At 30.6% G+C, this 6,171-nt stretch overlaps 2 long non-coding RNA genes across 2 annotated transcripts; both read right to left on the bottom strand.

Moving 5' to 3' along the window:
• Nucleotides 1-2,420: 2,420 nt before the first annotated feature.
• On the bottom strand, nucleotides 2,421-3,457 carry LOC117172021. Its single transcript, XR_004466951.1, has 4 exons — nucleotides 3,298-3,457; nucleotides 3,050-3,206; nucleotides 2,790-2,968; nucleotides 2,421-2,658 (listed from the first exon to the last, which is right to left on the bottom strand). It is a non-coding gene; the product is annotated as an uncharacterized LOC117172021 (long non-coding RNA).
• A 139-nt stretch (nucleotides 3,458-3,596) lies between these two features.
• LOC117172022 lies at nucleotides 3,597-4,358 on the bottom strand. Its single transcript, XR_004466952.1, has 3 exons — nucleotides 4,213-4,358; nucleotides 3,913-4,076; nucleotides 3,597-3,800 (listed from the first exon to the last, which is right to left on the bottom strand). It is a non-coding gene; the product is annotated as an uncharacterized LOC117172022 (long non-coding RNA).
• Nucleotides 4,359-6,171: the final 1,813 nt, after the last annotated feature.

The raw sequence follows: 6,171 nt of genomic DNA on the forward strand, positions 1-6,171 counted from the left end.
TGGATTGTAGGGGTTTAAGCTCAATGATACGCACGTAACCGGGTTTGGGGGTAGAGGAAATCGGGTTATGGGAGTCTCAGGTTATGGGCTCGAAAGTTACTGAGCTTGGGGGTGAAATTTTTCATATTTGCATCCGCCATATCTCGGCTATGAAAAATCTTATCAAAAAGTTAGGCATCGCATTTTGAAGGTAAAGAGTAGTTCTTTACGATGCCATTGTCAGTTTGTGCTGGTGTCTTATCGCTATCGTGTGAGAAATATTGACCCGACTTATTGCTGCATGAGAACTAACTTTACCTTCTCTGTGTTTAATTAAATACCGCATTGATGAAAGTTTACCTAGAGGTCCCATCAAAAACATTATTCGAGGATAATGCAAAAGGAAGTGATGTTTTGGCGTCAGACTGTCCGGAAATAATTGATTTAAAAGAGTTAAATACTCATTGATTAAGCAATCCAAGTAATTTTCTAAACCGCGTTGGTGATTTTTGGCTGATAATACGTCTACGATACTTTTCAATAGTATCATCAAACGCCAATGTTTATCATCTCGTGGTATTTTGTCTCCTAAAATCATGCTGAGATAAGTAATTAATGTCAAACATTCAGAAGCACTCAACGACAACTGCTCTGTTTTTAAATACTCGTATTGTTCCATTATTTCTCGAGGCTTACGCTCTCTGTCATTCAATCCGTAATGAAATCCAATTATTCTCTGATTTAATTCTTCTAAAGAAAATAATTTAAGAACATCTAGGCAGTGATTTAATACTTTTGCAATATCGGGCGGAGCAATACCTTCGAGAATATCATGCATCCAATCTACTGCAACATTTTTCGTCACATGGAAGTTGGCTAAGTCAGTATGGAAAACTGACTCTTCTTTAATTCCAGTTAGTGACAATTTATTTTGTCCCAGGCCGCATTCTTAATTGCTGACGTTTCAAAGTGAACAATGTTTTCAGAAAAAATAGAGCTGATTTCATTTGTATGAATAAGACTGAACCTACAAGGGAAGTTGCAGCGAAAGCATTCGGAAAACCTTAAAAACAGAGTGAACACCTAAATTATCGCCGAGTATTAAAGACAGGGAAAAGTATATCAATACTTGCCCTGTGGAGTGATTAAATGTGATGCCTTTAGTTTCAAGAAATCGCAGCTCATCAATTACTTTCTGGAAAACAATTTTGTTCGTAAACACTTTACGATCTAAAGTATTAAAGATTATGAATAAAAATACGTTTTCTAATTTTGACTGATATTCTTGTGGTAAGCATGGTAAAGAAACATACACTGCTCCACATTTTGATATGCCAGCGTGGCTTCCTAGTGGGTTATTATTTTCATAGTCTTCAAAATATAAAAATATTGGAAACACTAACTTGTCACTAAAGCCTTTTCTCACTTCAGTCCAAAAGTTTCCTTGCACGAAGTTAGAAATTATTTCCGGATTTTGATATAGCTTATTGACATAAGAAATTGTTTTATCGAAAATATGAGGAAGTTCAAAGAGACGCGTCAAAACTTTACTACTAAGTGGTATGAACGCAGCAAAAACTGGGACTTTATGAAAAACTTGCACTCCATTTTTTTCTTGGAACTCATCTCTCTCTCCAAGTTTTTCATGAGTGGGAGGAATGTAGGTTCCAGCTTTTTGAAAACTTTTAAAGCGTAAATATTCACTATGTAATCCGTCGAAAGGATTTTTTAATTTATCAAACATTGATTGTATACCCGAGATTTCATCGGTACTTTCCTCTAATTTTTTCAAACGATTCAATATATGAGTTTCGAGTACACTAAATGCTTTTCCACGAATAAATGTTGTGTAGTGATTCATAATATCCTGAACTCTTTTTCTGGGTATTTCTCCATAATTATATAGCTCGGCAATCAGAAGAGAACTTTCTATTTTTAAATAATGCGACAAACAGTCCATAGAGCTGTCATCAACTTCTCGATATGCGTCCACATAAATGTGATCCGAATTACCACACTCAATTGCATCGAAAAATTCATCACTTGCATCAGCATCACTGTCGCTATCATCTTCATTCGTATTATCTGAACTGCTTAAACCGTTATTTACACCTACAATCATTTCTTCATTCAAAGCATTTTGTTCACTTAAATTCAAAATTCCCGCATTACGTATTAAATCTTGCTCCTTGCAAATTAAAGTGTTATCGACTGGGTAATTAATTACGTTAGTATTATCGTTATGTTTTGAATTTCGATGCTTTAAAAAGCTATTGTACAAATAAAACAGGAATACATTTTTTCTACAACTTTTTAGAAAATCGATTTATTTTAAAGAAATTTTAATAACAAATTTAAATTATATTTTTAAATATGTGTATAATTATTTACGAGTTTACTTCGACATTCCCTTTGAAATTTTGTTAATAAGAACGTTTAGTTGTGTTCCTGTTAAGCTGCTTTCGGGTACTGAACATCCACCGCTTAAAAAAGTTTAAAAGTCGTATCTAGTGCAGTTATCGGTGTCGGTAACTTGTATTTCGTTTGGTCTATGACTGCATACGCAGCCTCTAGTTTCCGTATAGGTCCAACAAAAACCAGAAGAGGTTGTAGAGGTAGTTTTTTGCTGTACAGATCTTCTCTTTTCTTGATCAACTGGATATTCACTTCCGCAGCATTCTGAAAAAAAAAGAATTAAAACTTTACTTACCACAAATATTGATAATAGGTGCTACCATAAAAAAGAATTATAAGTGGTAGCTTAACAAACAACAAAATTAAAATACAAATTAAATTAAACACTACTTTACCTGTACATGTAAAATGAATGCTTCCTGCATTTCATTATTTGTGGGTTTCGCATTAGGTGAAGCCGCTTCATTTACATTTTCTGTTAGCCTCCTTCTTTTAGTTATGGGCTCTCCATATCTCATGTGCGTTGTCCTTAACAATTTTTGCAGAAGCCACAGAACCACAGCGTCCTGACTCTCTGTGAAGTAAAAAGTTTGTCTTAGAAAATACTTAACAAAATTTCATTATAAAAGATTCAATCACATTGTATGTCACACACATTCTGGTAACTCTTCGATATTGTAAGTAAGCTCTTTATCTCTGTCACATTTCAGGCTGCTTTTCAGTATGGGTATTATCTGCTGTCGGATTGTACTCCATTTCTCGAAAAGCAGATTCCCCTTCTTAGGAAGGAGAACATTGAAGTCAATGTTTATCTGTGAATCATAAATAAAAAAATATTAAATAGAAATAAAACGAAAATATAAATATGAAAAATATGCATAACTTTGATTTTTTTATAATTACCAATTCCGATCCTTCCGCTAAATCTAAACACCTGTACTGTTTAAAATAATCATAAGCTTGCGTTTTTTATTAATCAGAATGTGCCTACTTAATGCATATGTTTTGGTCCACTTTTCTAAAACTGCACTCCACGGCTCTATGTATTCCTTTAACCATTTAAGATGTTCTTCTAATTCGTCTCAGGAGAAAAAGAAATAAATTTGATTAATATACCTGTCTGTGCCAAAGCAAAGGTTGTTTTGAAGCAGATAAAAAAGCAGTATTAATAATTTTGAAATACCTTTTAATTCTATCTCTATTGGTTGTAGTGCATTATTTTGAAATACAGTTCGCTTATCTTTCATAAGACCTTCTCGGCGCATCACACCCTTCACATGGTTAAAATTGTCCCATAACTTTCCAGTGGCGTTTAATTTTGTCCGGTTGATGCTTACATAAGGTACGAAGTATATTTCTGGACAGTCCCCGAATAGTCTATGAAATTGTTGTACCCAATAGACGAACTGTTTCCGGTCAATATTAAAAATTATTTTAAAAGTTTTAAAATAGCTTTTCACGCACACCAAACAAAATTATTTTCTTTTTTATTAGACATGGAGTATAAACTTTACTTACCAAAACTTATCTAGGACATAAAAATTATTGTCCCGAAGAACTTTCTTTTTCTCTCTGTCTATAACAGTTCTTGCTAACTTTGATTGAATGCTATTGGTCAATTCATCATTTTCCTCAAAATGACTTAAGATTGTGATGGCATTGTCCTTTAAGTATTCGATTAACTGTAAATAAAAAATATTATTATTAATAAAAAAGGCAGCCTTAAACTACTGAAAATGAGAAACGTATCATTAAACAATTTACATCAATAACGAAGCAAAGAGTAACTAATAATTAGAAGCAGAAAATTTTAAATACCTTAACATCATCTTCAGTTGCAATGTTCTCTTGTATACGTTTGAATCGACCAATGCGTGGAAGTAATTTGACAATATTTGGTGCAGTATTAATACATGTATTATTACAATTTAAAAATTGCTCTATTTTAAGAACATTTAATATTTTTCCCATGCCGTCGAGGATTTATACCCAATTTTCACTCACTTTTTACCCAATTTTAAATTCTGTGTTTTCTCCGTGTAGTTTTAGAAATTTATCTAATTTTGAATCAATTCGAAAAATTGTTGCGATATTAAAATCATTAAGAATTCTTTTGATTTCAAAAGATAACTTTCCATGGAAAGGTATTGAAACTAAAGGTTTAAAAATGAAATTTCTAATTACATTTGCATTTGTTTGCTTAGAAAGAGAATCGTTAATTGTCTTAATTTTGTTATTAATATGTATTTACCTGAATCAGTCTTTATAACTTTAACATTTAAGAAAGGAATCGAGTTGTTACTTTCAATCTCATGTGTGAAATTAAGTCTAGGATGATAAGTATTGAATCGGTTTATAACATAAAGAAGTTTATCTTTCGGTAATAATAATAAACGTGTCGTCAACATATCTATAATATGTGTGTAAAGGAAAATCTAAATTTTGTATGACATTGGCTTCTAAATCTTGCATAACTAAATCAGCTAATACTGGAGAAATAGGAGAACCCATGGGTGTTCCATGTATTTGTTTATAAAAACTATTATTAAATTTGAATACCGTTTTTTCCATGAGAAATTTAATTCCTTCTTCAAATTTTTTACGAGGTAAATCTGTATAGTTTTTTATATTCGTCCATCTGCTTAGACTACTATTAATTACTAAATCAATTGGTATGTTTGTAAATAAAGAAGACACACCTAGAGAAGCCATAATGTGATCAGAGGGAATTGTTTTTTTAATAATTATATTTTTAAATTAACTAATTCAACTAATTTTGTATTACCAGATCTAGCTTTAATTTAACCAATTTTTTACTATTTTTCTTTGTATGTACAGCTATTGATTTCTTATATAAATCCAACTGATAATCTTCTAATTTTCTTTTTCAAATTTATGAATTTTTATAATTTTTAATTTAATAATAATATTATAGTAACCTTATATAATATAGTAAGCCTTTTTTCATGTTGACCAATCCTTTGTAAAAATTTTTTTTCTCCGTCTATTTTTCTTAGAAACCTCATTACCAAACTTGTAATACGGCAATGCTATGTGTTTCCCTGTTAATTGGTCCTCTTTTTCTTTTTCTCGTTTGAAAACTGGAGCAAAACATATTTTTGTTTCCATCTCACCAAAATGTAGTTTTTAAAGTACTGCCTTTTTTATATCTTTGTTATAAAGTAATGCGGGTGTGTTTTTTTTTAAATAAGCAATATAATTTATTTAATTAACATAAAATGAAGATAACATAAAGGTAAATAAAAAAAAAAATTTCTAAAATCCTAACCTCACTTTTAATAGAAAACATATATATCTGTCTCTTTTTTTACCACATTTCAAAGGAAAAAAAGAAAAAATTTCTTTTATTATATTAATTTTGTATAACTTTTTTCATAGAACAATTGAGAAAAGGAGAATTAAGGATAAATAATCAATACTCGAAATGATATAAGGAACTTTTATATACACGACTCTATCCTGATGAGGAAAACGTAGTTTTCGAAACGTCGAATAATTTGAATAAAGGATTCGATCAATGCCTTAATCCTGAAGTATGTCATTTTTAACATCTGATCCATTGTTTTAATTAATAATTATTACAACACTCAGACAAATAACATCGCTTTCCAACATCTTTTATATCTTAAATATTATAGAATTAATAATAATATATTTCAAATTCTTCTTGGGCAAGTACCATTTTTTAAAAATATAAATAAATAAATTTTTATTTTTATGAGCACAATGAAAAAAAAATTAAGTTCTTGTCTTGCA

Source organism: Belonocnema kinseyi, chromosome 4 (genome assembly GCF_010883055.1).
Source record: "Belonocnema kinseyi isolate 2016_QV_RU_SX_M_011 chromosome 4, B_treatae_v1, whole genome shotgun sequence".
Classification (NCBI taxonomy): domain Eukaryota; kingdom Metazoa; phylum Arthropoda; class Insecta; order Hymenoptera; family Cynipidae; genus Belonocnema; species Belonocnema kinseyi.